Source organism: Panthera pardus, unplaced genomic scaffold, assembly GCF_024362965.1.
Source record: "Panthera pardus isolate Hobbes unplaced genomic scaffold, ASM2436296v1 HiC_scaffold_16, whole genome shotgun sequence".
NCBI classification, from domain to species: Eukaryota; Metazoa; Chordata; class Mammalia; order Carnivora; family Felidae; genus Panthera; species Panthera pardus.
Window position 1 is genome coordinate 81,891,267 of NW_026526721.1, and position 15,282 is coordinate 81,906,548.

Consider the following 15,282-nt stretch of genomic DNA (forward strand, 5'->3'; position numbering starts at 1 on the left):
TTGACAAAGGAACTCTTGGCTTTCCAGAGGCTACTAATGGGAGCGGGGGCGGGGCTTAGCTGGGGACGGATAGAATCACTTGCAAAACCCTAATAAATCTGCAGGCCCAGCTGTTCCTCATCTGATGATCCTGAAGGGAAAGTGTGAAATAGTAGAGATGCTGATGGGCCTGGGGGGCCCCTTCAAAGGCAACCCGGTTTTCCCAAGGACCCCTGAGCGGGGGTGGGAAGTGTCCGGAAATGTCTGAAAGGCGTTTGTTACAGTTGGGAGGCCTAAGGCCCCCAGAGGCCATACGCACACGTGGAGTGTGCCTGGGAACGCCCCAGGCCTAGAAGTGCTGGAGGGGTGGTCAAGCCATCCTCTCCCAGAGCAAGAGAGCATGGGCTGGGAGTCGGCAGCCCCGAGTTTGAATCCCAGCTCCCCCGTTCACGGTCTGTGTGGGCCTGAGTGAGATGTTTAACCTCTCTGAACTTCATTTTTGTCACTTGTAAAATGCGGATAATAATCCTCCCTTCGGGATTGCTGTGAGGATTAAACGTGCTAATGTATGTAAAGCTTCTGGCACAGGATAGGCGCGCAATCGAAGTTCTTTCCCTTTCCTTCTTTTTCCTCTTTCCCCTGCCCCAGGGAATCAAGTGAGGCCAAGCCTGGGAAGGAGGAGCAGCCCCCTACCCCACCCCCCCCACCCCACCCACATACTCTGCTGGGTGTGGATGGGGGTGGAGTCTTGCAGAACAGTGTTCACACCTCCCTTGCCTCTCCAGCTCCCCTCCAGCCCCTGCAGGGGCAGGCTGGAGGTGGCGGGTGGGATTGCAGAGTAGTGTCCCTCCTGACCTGACCTTGATCATTCTAGGCCTACAGGAGCTGGGGGCAGAGGGGGGTGCTCAGTCCTGCTGGGACTAGAGGCTTCCAGAGAATGAGCCGTGGACCCCAAGGCAAAGGGCACCCTCTCTGTGGCTGAGGACTCTGGCAGGAGTTGAAAAGCCTTTAATTGGGCTCTGACTCCTCCATTCCCTAGGTGATAGTCACCCATCATTCCCAGCAAATGGGCCAGCCACAAGCCTAGCCTTTGAGAACAATTCCAGGGAGATCTAACCACAAGGACACCAGGCCCTTGGGATATCCCCAGCTACTTGAGCTCACACGGCCTAAGCCAGGATGTGAGAGCCCTGCATTCTCTGGGCTTGAGAATAGGTTCAAGACTTTCACCCGCTGGGGAACCCCAGGCAAGCCGGGGAACCCCACTGATTGGAGGTTGCACACCTTCAAAACGCTAATACTCGTCTAAGAGTTATGAAGCTTGCCCAGATCATCCTCCTGTATTAAGCCCTGGTTTGGTGACTTGGCCCAAGTGACACTAATTGGGGCCTGTGGTTTTCTTTTCAACACTGTAAACAGAAAAGTATCTATCAGGTTAGAAAGATTAAGGCCAGATCAGAGTAAGGAGTTGGGCCTTTGCTGGATTGACAATGAAAAGTGATGATATGTTAGGAGAATGATACACTCAGAATACACAGCAGAGAATTTTAGTTAGCCATGCATAGATGCTCAGGTCTGGCTCCTGGAAGAACCTTAGACCCAAGCCTGAAAGGCCCCAGCTCTGAGCCTCCTTGTAGGGTCTGCATAAGCTTCTACCCTCATTTGGAGATCAGATGTCCAAAGAATGGGGCAATGGTGCATGATTTTAGAAACCGTGGATGCGCTTGGATGTATGTGCTCGTATTCAGTGCATGTGCACAAGGCCCATCTCATTACGGAGTCGGGGAAAAAGATGCCAGCTTGATTTATAAATCTTGGGCCTTTAGACATATGGCATGTAAACCTCTGTTAGTACTCTCGTGCTGAATCCTGCAAATGTTAGTGGCAAGACTAACATAAGAATGGCCCCTAGTAGATGCTCAGTAAACTTTTGGGGAATGAATACTTGACCCAACATGCACAATAACTCAAAAGGAGGAGAATTGGCAGAGAATGGACCAAACTGGCCAGAATTTCCCAGAGACCAACTCTTCTGCTGTATTTCCAATTCTGTTGAGACAAACAGCATAAATTCAGTGAGGGCTCTCTGCACATAATTCCCCTTCCTGCATTTCTTTTCCACTGTTTCCTGTCTTGGATTTTTCTCTTTCCTTGTCCCTTTGACCTTTTTCCAGCTCTGATTCCCTCCCCAGCACTTTCTTCAGTTGCTCAGGCGGGTTGTTCTCTCCTTCCCACAAGTCAGCGGCAGAGGTGAGGAGCCATGGGCCCTGCACTCACAGGCCTGGCTGGCACTGGGTTCACCTGGGCTTGCAGCCTCAGAGCAGATCCTGGTACTGACCTGGGCTCCTCTCTCCTTCTGGAAACTTCTATCTGGTTCAAAAACGGGCGAGGTCAGGAGACAGCAGGGTGAGATGGGGAGCAGAGGTGGTAGCCCTCTTGAAACAAAGATGGGTGGAGCTGCGGTAAGTAAATGTGACGAGAGCCCTTAAGCCGCAGAGTAATCCGGGATGGCAGCCCAGCTGCTCCCCTCCACATCACTTGCTGCCACTGGCTGCCTTGTGTCCCAGCCCCAGAAGGAAGTCCTTCCTCATATCTAACCGATACCCTTCCTGCTGTGATTCCTGCCTACTTCCTTCTGGTCCATGTGGATGATGCTATCCTCCTCATCTGTCCACTGGCACCTCCTCAACAGGCCTCTCCTCCAATCCCTTCAGCTCACAGGCTCCGGGGAGTGAAAGCAAACTTTAAGAGGATGTTTAAAGTTTGGCTTCTCATCACCACATCTCAGCTGAGTCCATAAAACCGCCTTATAAAGCCCACTGGCCAGCCAGCTGCCCTCAGCCTCAGGGGCCTCCCTGTTTTACGACCGGCCCCAATTCAGACACCAGCTGGATGTAGGAACTCGCTGGCTTTTATGAAGAGATGTTAACGAGAAGCATCTCTTCCCTTCTGTCCTGTTCCGAGTCTCTACTCCTTCTCTCATTCATGTGCTTCTTCAGTCAACAACCATTTACCAAGCACCTCCTCGAGACAGGCTCTGGGTCAGACCCTGGGGTGGGGGAGATCACAGGTCAGAGCTGGGGTGAGGAGTGGTTCTACCTTGGAAGGGCTGACCCTGCAGGAACTAGAACCTGGGTGGAACCTCAACAGTAGCTGTAGCAGCTAGATCACACTGCACTGTCAGTGTTTGTAAATTACACAGTAATTGTGAAACAGTGTTGGAAAAACAAACAATTACAGAGCGCCTGATAAGAGCTGCCACAAGATGTGCTCAGAGAGCTGGGAAGCCTTGCAGAGGAGACTCCAACTGTGCTGAGGATCAGGGAAGTCTTCCCAGAGGAGGTGCCCTTTGAGCTGTTACCTAAAGGATACTTAAGAGTTTGCAAAGCGGGCAAGGTGGGGCAGGTGGAGGAAATGATAGCAAAGGTCAGGCCTTCTTTTGCTAAGGACTGGGAGTGAGGGCTGGGTAATTAGTGCTGGGCTCCTAGCAAAAAGCCGGGGAACAACAGGGGGTCAAGTCTTTCCATCTGTGAAATGGATAGTGTTGGTTAGTTAAAAGAAAAACCAGAAGTACTAATAGCTGGCACGTGACTATAGCCTTTCATCATTTCTAGCCACTTTTCATATGCATTGCCTCTCTCTGTGCTTACAATGCTATTTTAATCCCCATTTTGCAGATGAAGAAACAGTCTTAAAGAAGTGCAATGACTTGTGGCTGGAGACCCAGCTGGCGAGTAGCAAGTGTGGAGCTTGTATTCCAAAGCCAGGGCTCTTTCTCTGGGTCAGTTTGGAGGTGCTTAGGGGAGTGCTGAGGGATGAAGGTGAGCAGTGGGGAGGGAGGAGCCAGGGCAAAGAAAGCATTCCCTCTTAGGAGCCTCTGTTTTGGTGTCTGTATCCCACTCCTCTCTGTGCACCACCTAATACTGGGGTGAGCGCTGGGGTGTGGCAGGTGAGAGAATATAGGCAGGTAAAATCTGAGATTCCTCGATTTCTCTGGGAGCAGGGGAAGGAAAAAGAGGACCCCCCAAAACTAGACTCACCTGGAGAAGAGTCCTTGGCAGCATCACATTTATAGGGGTCCCTAGACAAAAGGAAGGATTTAGGGAAAAGACACCGGGATCAGCCATGAGCCCCCAGGGCAGCCACTGTCTCTGGGTGGGTGTATTCAGGGACTGAATGCCCCCTTCTGGCTTGCCCTTGTGCCCTCCCACCTGCAAGGGGCCAGTCCAAGCCTCAAGATTTGTATGTAAAACCCCAGGGACTAGGGAGAAAATCTGAACCCACAGACATACCTCCATAGTCAGCTGCTCAGAATGGAAGGGGTGGAGGGAATACGGACTCAGGCACGCAGCATCACACTGTCCCAAACACGTGGAGACAGTCGTAGACAAACAACGGCCTGCACTCATACCTGCTCACCTGGACTGGAACACACACAGCCCCTCTACTCCCACCCTAAACGCAGCTACACACCCCGTCCCCCACAACCTTCTTCTATACATGCAATCGAATCCCTATCCCACCCGCACGGGCCCACTCATCCTCACACACAAGTATGAGCACCACATGGGGCGACTAGCATTTACAGACTGCTCATACACACGAAAGCACCACTCCCCAGGTCCACAACAGCATCCAGGGCCACTTGCCCTCTCAGGTATATGACTATGTATGGAAATAATGTTCACACACGGCCCTGTGGGCCGAAGATAAGGGACCCAGAGAGCACTGGGGTTTAAGCTGAGGTGCCCAGCAAGTGTCCCCAGCCTGGCTTCCCTCAATCTTGTCATTCTCTTCTCACCCCTTCACTCAATCTCAGCTCTGGCAGATAAGAGTTGACCTGACCGGGACCAGGTCTCCATCCCTATCTCCAACCCCCTCTCCCCTCCTTACAACCCCGTAAGTGCCTGTCAGGACAGCAGGGACACATGTAACATTACCCTCCCCCTAGCTCTACCACCATGCCCAGTACCTGGGGCCAGAGAAGTGTGGGGTTAAGAATGGCTGCCTGGTCCCAGGGTCCCTTCTGGTGGGGGACTGGGTGCCACCGGAAGCCAGAAACATTCCCACCAGGGCCTCCCTCCTCAGGCCTCTGTAGGGTGGGCTGGGAGGGTCGGAAGGGGTGATGCCGAACCCCCAGTGGGCAAAAGGGGCGGCATCTTCTGGCCAGCAGTGTCTAAGTCTCTCTCTCTCTCACACACACACACACGCACACACTTACACACTCACACTTTCATACATTCTCACACTCACACACGCTTACACATACTCTCACACACTTACACACACATGCACACCTCCCCCACTGTAATTAAAACAGTTGCTCCAGCACCAGGGGAACGGCCGTGATTTATGAATGGGAGTTGGTGTAGAGAGATTCCAGCACCATCTGCTTGGAAGCAAACAGGAAGCACTTCAACGTGCTGCAGACCTGGGGGAGGGAGCCAGTTGGTGGAACAGGCTCATAAAAGCCCGTCCTAACGGCCACAGGTGCTCCTCCCTGCCCCCACCCCCAGCTCCCCTTGGTGGCACACGCTCCCCTAACTAAGGCCATGCTGCCCAGAGGTGGCGTGGTGGAGGGAAGAGCCTAGACTTTCTAGCAGACCTGCGTGCAAATAGGGAGAGCTACTTACAGCTGGGCTCCAGTGTATTCTCTGTAAGATGGAGGAAACAGCAACAGACAGCTATAATGTACCAAACATTTACCATGTGCCTGACCAGGTAAACTGTCTTAGCCCCATTTTACAGATAAAGACACTGAGGCTGTGGAGGTTAAGAGACAGCTCCAAGTTAATGCTCGTGAACCGCGGGGCCACAGCTTGAACCTGGGTCAGCAGAGGTCTCTGCTCTGAACCCTTTTTTTTCCCCACAATGCTCCCCAATATAGAAGTATTGGGGATTAAAAGAGTTAAGTATTTTTAGTGCCTGGCCTATGACAGGTGCTTGGTATGTGTTAATTTTCTTCTTTCCAGGGATCTAGTTCTGGAAGCCAAAAGATTGAAAGACCAAGTAGGGAAGAGAGCCGGTGCGATATGCTGTGATTAGCACTTGGTGCTTTGGGCAACAGCAGCCATGTCAGGCCAGTCCTGAGAAGTTTAGAATCATAATCTAATGTCACCTACAAAAAAAAGAGAGAGAGAGCTGCCACCTTTTAACACCCAATTGTTGTTGTACTTCACAGCGATGAGTTTTTGGTTGTATGCAGGGCTCATAAAGAACTGTCACCATTATATGGCCAATCTGAATTTAGTTTTTCTCTTCTTCCGTTGTCAGTCCCCAGGGTGCTTAATTATATCTCCCCAGTAGTCGTTCTCAACTAGAAGTAAGATTCAGAACCACCTGACATGTCTAAAAATTCAGCAGTCCTGACCCTCGTCCCCCACCTGCTACCTCCAGATCCCTGGGTGTAGCCTCTAACCTTGAAAGGTTCCCCACGTGCTTTCAGGGTAATTCCTACCCCCCTTCCCTCAGCTTTCTATTTGCAAGTCCTAGCCCTTCAGATCCAGAAATCAATAGGAATTCATTGACTCTATAACCAGAATGCAAGCTCCTCCCCACAAAGGCCGTGTCTTATTCGTCCCCACGGCCCCTTCAGAGGTCTTGCCTTCAAGAATGAAGTCGTATAGGAAATACAGACTCTTAGCAACCAACTTGAAGACTGGTGGACACACATGCCAAATGGAAGGACCAAGAATCTTGCTATCAAAGTAACTGATAGCAAGAAGGAGAGATGAGAAAGGAGGTGACACCTTTTGGGGGGGGGGCCTGAAGGTCAAGCAGGATTTTGATAAGGGCTAGAGGGGATGAGGCATTTCAGACAGAGTAAGCTGCCGTGATAATTGGATACCACCATGCCTTAGCCTATGACCTAACACTCAGCATCTCTTGGTATTGGCTTAATTTTCCATGGGGGAGTTGAAAGATAGAAAAGTTCTGCATGTCCCAAGGAGATGGGGAAGGGGCAGAGAAGGCTGGCAGATGGTATAGCTTGGTCCAGAACAGCCCTATGCTGTCAGTATCCCAAGCTGTAGTGCCCAGGCTCCTCTGTGCCGTGTGCATGGCCCATTTTTCAGCATATACAGGATCCACAATATATAGGGGCCACAATCCACTCTACACACAGAGTCCTGCCCTACCACCTGGAGGGGAGAAAATTTAAATATTGGGGTGTGTATACATAAAGATTAAGCAGAGTCCTTCAGACTCAAAGAACAATGGAGGCCAAGAAGACAGTGAGCAGGTGAGCCTGCAGGGGGCGCCTGGCCAAGCTGGGGAAAGAATAAACATTCCCCCACCTTCCTCCACCACCTCAGTCCATTATACTTCCTCTCCCACTCAGAATCAGACCTCCGGGGGCCCACCGTCCAGCCAGTATGCTCTTTACCCAACCTGGCCTTATCACCTCTCCACCCACAGGTCACCCAACGACTTTTGAGGACTTGGTCACCGGCTCATAGGCTTCCTCTGTATCCTAACACCTGCCATCATGCTAGGTAACTTGAATGTCCACAAAGACACCCCGCCTTCCTCACGTATCGGCTCCTCTACCTCCCCATCTTCAGTGACTTTCTTCCCGTCACCTCAGCCCCCCCCACATACTTCCTGGAATGTCGCCTATAAAATCTTAAACTCCAATATCCTCCTCTTGGACCACAGCTTCTTTCCTTTCCTCCCACAAAACCTGGTCTCCTCTCACTGAGATTTCTCCAATTCCCGCATTCTGTCTTGCTCATTCAACTATGGGACCAGAGCACTGGCTTTGGACGAGGCACTCTGCCAGGCTGTCAGCTACTTCCTGGCTCTCTTCCTCCCCTATCGACCTGCCTGTGATTGGCCACATCATTCATTCTCCTTGGCACCCTCGATTCCCACACCCCCTTGCCCTGCCTTTCCCAGCCCTGGAGGATTCCAGTCATCTGCTTTCTCCATCATGATTCCCAGGCTACGAGAAGGCACAGGAAAATCACCCAACCGTGCAAACTGGTGCCACTCCAGATTTATGGTCCCTGACGTCAGCCAAGCCCTCCAGGCTGCTGGGCCCCTGGTGGTCAGCTCCTGTTCTAAACCTTTACCACCCTTCCAGGCTTCTGGCCTGCCCCTGCCTCACATATACTCATCAGAGAAAATAGAGATCCTCCAACCAGACCCCACCCCCAGGTTTCCTCCACTCCTCCTTTGGACTTAACCCAGACCCAACCACACCTATTTCCAATGCCCTGTTTTCACTCCACAGACCTCCAGCTCTCTCTCAGCTGCTGTGACACCACCAGCCTCTTCCAGACTCCTTACTTTCTGATCACCCCTTCCCTATCTCTGTTGCTCATTCCTCCTCCTCTGTCATTTGCCTCTGTGTTTGGTTCCCAGGACTCCACCTATGACTACTGGTCTTGCCCTGGCTCCTGCACCCCGAATTTTCTCATCTAAACCCATGGCTTCTTGCTCCAGTAGCTCTGATATCTGTAGCTCTGTGTCCAAGCTTGTCCTGCTGTCCTGGATGTTTGCCTATCTATCCTGCAGCAACACCAAAGCAGCATGTCCCCAACCAGGGCTCTTAGCATCTTCTTCATATCTCAAACCTCTCCCTCACACCTTCCTTGGTCCCTGGATGTTCAGCTATAACATCCCTGTCCACCCAGCTCTCCAAGCTAGAGAACTGGGACTCGCCTCAGCTTCTTCCCGCCCCTAGCTCCATCCCCAGTCACCACATCCCATCCACCTGTCTCAGAGATGGCGCCCAGACCCACCCGTCACTGGACTCTTTTCTCCAGTCCCATTCAGTCGTTTGCAATAGCCTCCGACTGGTCTCCCTCCCTCCAAATGCTCCTTGCTCCCAAGGAGCATTGCTCCAAATTTAAGCTCTGTATTTAAGCCAACCATCCTGTGAGGGCTCACAGAGGCCTTCACGTGGACAAGTCCAACCCCTCCCTGCTTGCCTTTCCTGCCTCTTTTGCCTGCCACCCTCAACCCACTGCCTCCAGGACACGCAGGAACTGCCCAGAAACCCTGCCTGTGAACGCTCTCCCTCCCTCTTCCTTGACTGGTGACTTGACCCTCCAGGAGCTAACGGAGAGGTCACCTTCCCAGACACCCCAACTCCTGAGGCAGAATCCACTATGCTCTTCTCTCTGTTCCCCTGTCCTCAGTTTACCCAATCTGTGCTATCTCTTGGTTTCTGTTTGGGGCCTTCATGAACAATGCCTGCCATGAACATTCTTGCACTTGAATTCACATCTGGGGTGCTCATATCTTTGACTTGACTACTTAAATACTGGTAGGCTGCTACCAAAGAGGTATTTGAGAACTCCTGTTCCACAGCTTCCCCAATACTTGGTTTTAGCAGACTTTTACATTTTTGCTAATCTGGTGAATATGTAATAAAATCTCATTGGGTTTTTTTTTAAGTTTATTTTTGAGAGAGAGAGAGAAAGAAAGAGAGAGCACGTGCAGTAGGGGCAAAGAGAGAGAGAGAAAGAGAAAATCCCAAGCAAGCTCCATGCTGTCAGCTCAGAGATCAACGTGGGGTTCGAAATCACGAACCATGAGATCATGACCTGAGCTGAAATTAAGAGTTGGTCACTTAACTGACTGAGCCACCCAGGCGCCCCAAATCTCACTGGGTATTAATTAGCATTTGTTTCATTACTAATCAGGTCAGACACCTTCTCATATATTTATTGGCCATTTGAATGGTCAATCCTCTAGGCCAATTTTTCCACTGTGTTGTCAGTCTCCTGCATAGTCTGTTGTAGTTCTTTACACACCTTCCAGAGATGAGCCCTTTGTTGGCTGTATGTGTTGCAAAATCTTTTCCCCACTGGGATTTCCCTTTTACTCTCTTAGTGGTGTCTTTTGAAGAACAGAACTTCTTGATTTTAAAGTACTCAAATGTATCAGTCTTTCCCTCTATGGTTGGTGCTATTTTTGTGTGTTGTTTAACAAATCTTTCCCTGCCCTGAGGTCATGGAGATATTTTTCTACATTGTCTTATAAAAGCTTTCTTGTTTTGCTTTTCACATTGAGGCCCATGTTCCACCTGGGATCCCACAGCACTTTGTACTTAACTGCTAGAGTACCGCTAACTCCATCTGTTTATGTGTCTGTCTCCCCAGCTAAACAAAGACTTCCGTTAGGGCAAAGCACAAATGCATTTTTTAAATCTCTGCGTCTGGGGGTCTTAATACAGTGCCTTGCACACAGTAGGTACTCTATAAATGCCCTTAAGTACACAGATTACAGAATCTAGGTAGAGCTGCTTCCAAACTGGAAGGCCCTCTCTTCTGAAAGCTCCTACCTTTGCTGACTCCTGCCCTCCCTTCGATACCTAATGTTCATTCCACAATATGCATCAAGCAGGACCTGGGCACAGTCTAGATATGTACAGCTAAAGATGGTCAAGTCTCAGACTTCAAGGAGCTCATCACCTAGCACTTGGCTTTCTGGCACTGCCCAGAGGGCCACACACTGATTTGGGAAGTCAGACAGACCTGGGTTCAAATCCCAGCTTAATCATCTGCATGACCTTGGGCAAGTCACTTCAGTTTTCTGGGGTTTCGGCTTTCTACTTTGTTAAAGGAAGAATAACAGATCACTTCCTGGGTTGCTGTGAGGACCGAATGAGACCGTAAATATAAAAATACCAAACAGGTGCTGGACGCATGGCTGGTATCCAAAAGATTGTGGAGTAAACGACAGAACGAATGAATGAATGAGTAAGTGAATGAAGTGGGACAGGGGACAGAGAGCTGGAACTGGCAGGGGCAGCCGGCAGGATGCAGGGGCCGCTTGCGGGTCTGTGGCAGGCCTTCCTTGTTGTCACAGTAACTGCTGTCAGCAAATGTCTCCAAGACAGGAATCCCCTTCAGGGCTCCCTTCCCCAGCCCACTGCATTTGTTGACTCAAAACCTCTCCACTGCCAATTTAGCCTGCAGTAAGGAAGGGGGTGGGGAGGGGGAGAGAGGTGTAGGAGGGGTGGAACTGTATAGAAAGGGGTCTTTGTCTTAGTACTCTGTGGCATTTCGAATTTCAGCGGAGTTTTTTTTTTTTCTTTTTAAGCCTCCTAAAGAGTTGAGTGGGCTGCAATTGCAGTGGGAGGTATCTGAATTAGACATCAGTGAGGACTTCCAATAGGCTCTGTGTTGAGCAGCGGGACAGTGGAATGCGTTGCCAAGGCCCTGGGAAATCTACCTGGGGCTCAGGCATAGATGCAAGGCACCCTCCCTGTGAGAGTCTCCAAGGGGCTCAGCCCTGTGGTCCTCCAGAAGCTCCCTTCCTGCTGAGAGTAAGAGGCTCCACGTTCAGGAAGCTCCTCTGGACCCAGTAACCCCTGGCCCATCTGGCTTCAAGGCTTGGACCTATCACCCCCTGCCATTGGGTCTCCCTTCCTGGGACTCCTGTTGGGGCAACTCTGGATCCTGAAGGGACCAAGGCTCTCCTCTGACTTGCAGAGCCCTTCCAGCCAGCCCTGCTTTCCACCCACAGTTCCCAGCCCAGGAGAGGAGCCTCGCTGACAGGCCCCGGCCTGCCCTGGTCCCCTCGGAGCATCAGTCTGGAGCCTTCCCCCCTCAACACCCTCTCTGTCCCTTTAAGTGGTTTCCTGGCTCCCTTCATTAGGTGTGTACATGTTTGTTGACCTTCTCTCAGGTTCTCCCGTACCCATATGTCTGTCTGTCTGTCTGTCTGTGTATGTCTCTCCTGACACCTGCCTTCCTCTCTCTGCCTCTTCCTGTCCTCTCTGCCTGCCTCCCTTTTGTCTCTTCTATTCATCTCTCTTTCTCTTCCTTTCTATGATTTTGTTTCTGTCTTTGAGCATCTGTAAACCTTTTTCTGTGTCTTTCAGTCTGTCTTTGAGTCTGTCTCTCTTTTGGTGACTGTGTCTCTATCTCCTCTTTTTCTCTCTGTCCCTCTCTCTTTCTCCATGTGTCTGTCTCATTCACAGTCCCTGCCTAGGCCTCTAAGCCTCTGTCTCTGCTTCTCTCCCTCTGAGCCTCTCACTCTCCTGGACTCTCAGCAGACCAATGTCAGAGCCAGAGCCTGCCCAGCGCCCCCCACCTCCGGCATCTCTGCTAGGGTCAGTCTTCACTAGTAGCTGCCAGGCGAGAGTGCCCTTGTGTCCCCTTGCCCAGCCCTATGAGCTGGAGTCTCAGCGGACTGCAGCCCATCTTCACTCAGCACCTGCTGAGGGATCCTTTCCCCCCACTCTTCCAGACTTGAACTCAGCACCCCTGACTCTCCCCTCCGAAGACCCCAAGCCCTGACTGTGAGCCCAGCACTGCTCTGAATTCATGGGGGCTCTCTGGCAGGAGCTCCACACCACCCCCCCACACCCCTTGGGAGTTCACAGGCCAGATGAGGTGATCCCACACTCACGCACAGGAAGCCGTGTGGACCATGCAGGGCATAAGAATCTGAGGCCTGGTGTGGGCCACAGACTGGAAAATCCCGAAGGAAAGAGTCTGTGTCAGAGAGGTGAGGCTCGTGCTGGCCAGGACTGAGTCAAGTGGAGAGGACGTTCAGATGAGAGGCCTGAGCTGGCAAAAGCATGGAGGTGGGAATAACTGAGGGACCCTTGAGGGGCAATAGTGCTGTAAGCATCTAAGAGCAGAGAGAAGATTGAAAACCTGACAGGTGGAGGGACACAGAGCTTTCACAAGGGACGATATTCACCCCAGGTAAAGAAGAGAGAAAAAGCATTGCAGGGAATGTGGCCAGGCAGGCAGAGAGGCACGGAAGGGCCTGCTGTGCTCAGGGAGCCACTGGCTCTGTGCAGTGGGGAGTGGAGCTGTAAGGGATAAAGAACAGAACGAGGAGGCTGGCGTGCCACCCAAGGGGTCTCCCCTCTACCTGCTGGCTACCGGGGAAGGGTTTTGAGCAGGAGAATGACATTGTCAGGTTTTTTTTTTAATTTCACTTTTTTTAAAAAATTTATTTTTGAGAGAGACAGACAGAGAAGGGGAGGGGCAGAGAGAGAGGGAGCGAGAGAATCCCAAGCAAGCTCCGTGCTGTCACAAACTGTGAGCCAAAATGAAGTCAGATGCTTAACTGACCGAGCCACTCAGGTGCCCTGTGGTTTTCACTTTTTAACACATCACTGACAGCCGTTTGGAGGATGAACTGGCAGGGAGGGAAACCAAGGGAGGGAGGCCAGCTAGGAGCTACTGCAGTGGTCCTGGCAAAAGCTAAAGGGCCTACCGGGGCTCTGCTCATGGGGGTGGGGACAAGAGAATGCTTGGAGGGCACCGGCTGAGGTAGAATTTTGACCCCCAGCCAGAAAGGAGAAGGCAGGGAGGAAGGTAGGGATGTTCGAAGTTTCCAGCAAAGGGGACACAGGGGAGGAGGAGGTATTTAGAGGAAAATACCAAGCACTTTGGGTTTGACATATCTATGGGACTTCCTGGGGGTAGAGCTCTCTCCCCCAGGGCCCCTCTTCAACTCCTGGCAGGTGTGGAGGCCTAGAGAGGGCCCAAGTGGTGCAGAGAAGGCCAGGAGCTGGCAATCCCTAGGGCTGAGCAGAAGCTGGGCATGGGTCTGATCTATTTATGGCTGGTTCCAGCTCCTAAGCAAGAAAGGGGTAAGGAAACATTGCCTGGTGACCTCTCTTGACTATTGCTTCCTCAGTGTCTTCTCACCCACGCCCCCTACACACACACACACACACACACACACACACACACACAATTGGGTCAGCAACACACCAAATGTTTCAGGCCAACCAACAAATATTTTCAAATGCAAATTCCCTTCCCTGGTCCCCACACAACTGCTCTCTGAGCAGCTGGAGGTGTGAGGGGGGAGGGGGGGTGGTGGTGGGGAACAGCAAAAATAAATCCCATTTTCTGCTCCTTTTCAGTGCTGGGCTACAATCCCCTACTAGCTTCCCTCCCTCTCCGAAGATGGGGGATTCGATTGGTCTCAGGTTTGGCTCTGTCTCACGGGGAGGGTGATGGGCAGGGCAGGGACTGAGCTGGCGGCGGGGGGGGGGGGGGGGGGGGGGGGGGGTGGAAGTGTTCAGTGACAGGACTAAGAATAACAGCCTCCATCAGGCCCGGCACCCTCTTCCACTTGCCATGTCTCAGGTTGTTCCGTGTGTGCAGGAGACAGACAGACAGATACGGGGTGTCTGCACAGGGCCGTGTGTGTTTGTGCATGAGACAAGGACCAAAGCTGGGGTGGGGGGCGGGGGTAGAGCTGACAGGCAAATGGCTCGGACGTGACCGGGAAAGGCTGGAGACAGAGCAGCCCTGTGTGACAGCGAGCCAGCCGCGAGAGGGAGAGAGGGAAAGCACCAGCCAGCATGCTCTGTGTGTGTGTGTGTGTGTGTGTGTGTGTGTGTCAGAGGCTGGAGTGGGTGAGGGGAGCATGCTGTGGTGGGAGAGGCTGTGGTGTGGGCGAGAGAAGACCGGACAGGCAGGGGAAAGCTGGGTCCCAGTGTGCGTTTGAGTGGCCACGATGGGGGAGTGGCAGGGGAGGGCCTGGCAGTTAAGCCTCTCTCTGCCTGGAACCACGAAGAAGCCACCCACAAGGGGCAGTTCAGGTGCTGCCTTCTCCTCTCCGAAGGGCAAATGAAGAGGGAACGTGTGGTGTGTGCTGGCTCATGGGTGTGACTGAGGGTATGGAGTCTGTATTTCGTGAGGGTGTGTCTTGTACGAGTGTCAGTGTCTGTGTACCTGTATCTCTGCACGAGTGTGCGTTAGAATGGGTCTCTGTGTATAGAAATTTGTGTACATGTCCGTTTGTGTGTGTGTGTGGTCTTTAGAAGTCTTGTGTATGAACATGTATGTCTGCGCGTGAGCACGTATGTGTATGCACACGAGAGTGTGTGTGTGTGTATAGGTATGAGCCGCAGAGGGGTAGGGGTGGGGTCAAGAGCCTGCTGCACTTCCTGCCCTGCCCAGGATGGGGCGGGAAGAACGAGCGCCAGTGTCTGCTGACCACGATGAGTCCACCCGGCCACCTCCACTGTTAGCTGGCAGGGCAGCGATGCCTCAGTTTACCCGAAGCCCGTGTAGGGGGAGGGGCATACATTGGAATTTCTGTATGGGAATCACGAATGCCGTGGGAGGTTCTCAAACAGACTTACGGTGCCTTCTCTGTCGAGCGGTGTGTCGTGTAGAGTGTGGTGCCCCAGCCTCTCGTCAAAGCAGCCGCCTGGGAGGATGGCGTCTTCCCAGGACTTTCAAGGTCTGGGCCCCCCGCCTTGCCTTCAGCGGCCAGGAGGGTCCACCTAGCCCAGGTATCCATCCATCTGTAACATCACCTAGACGGGTTCTTTAATTCACGACTTTATGAAGCCAACTAAATGGTTCA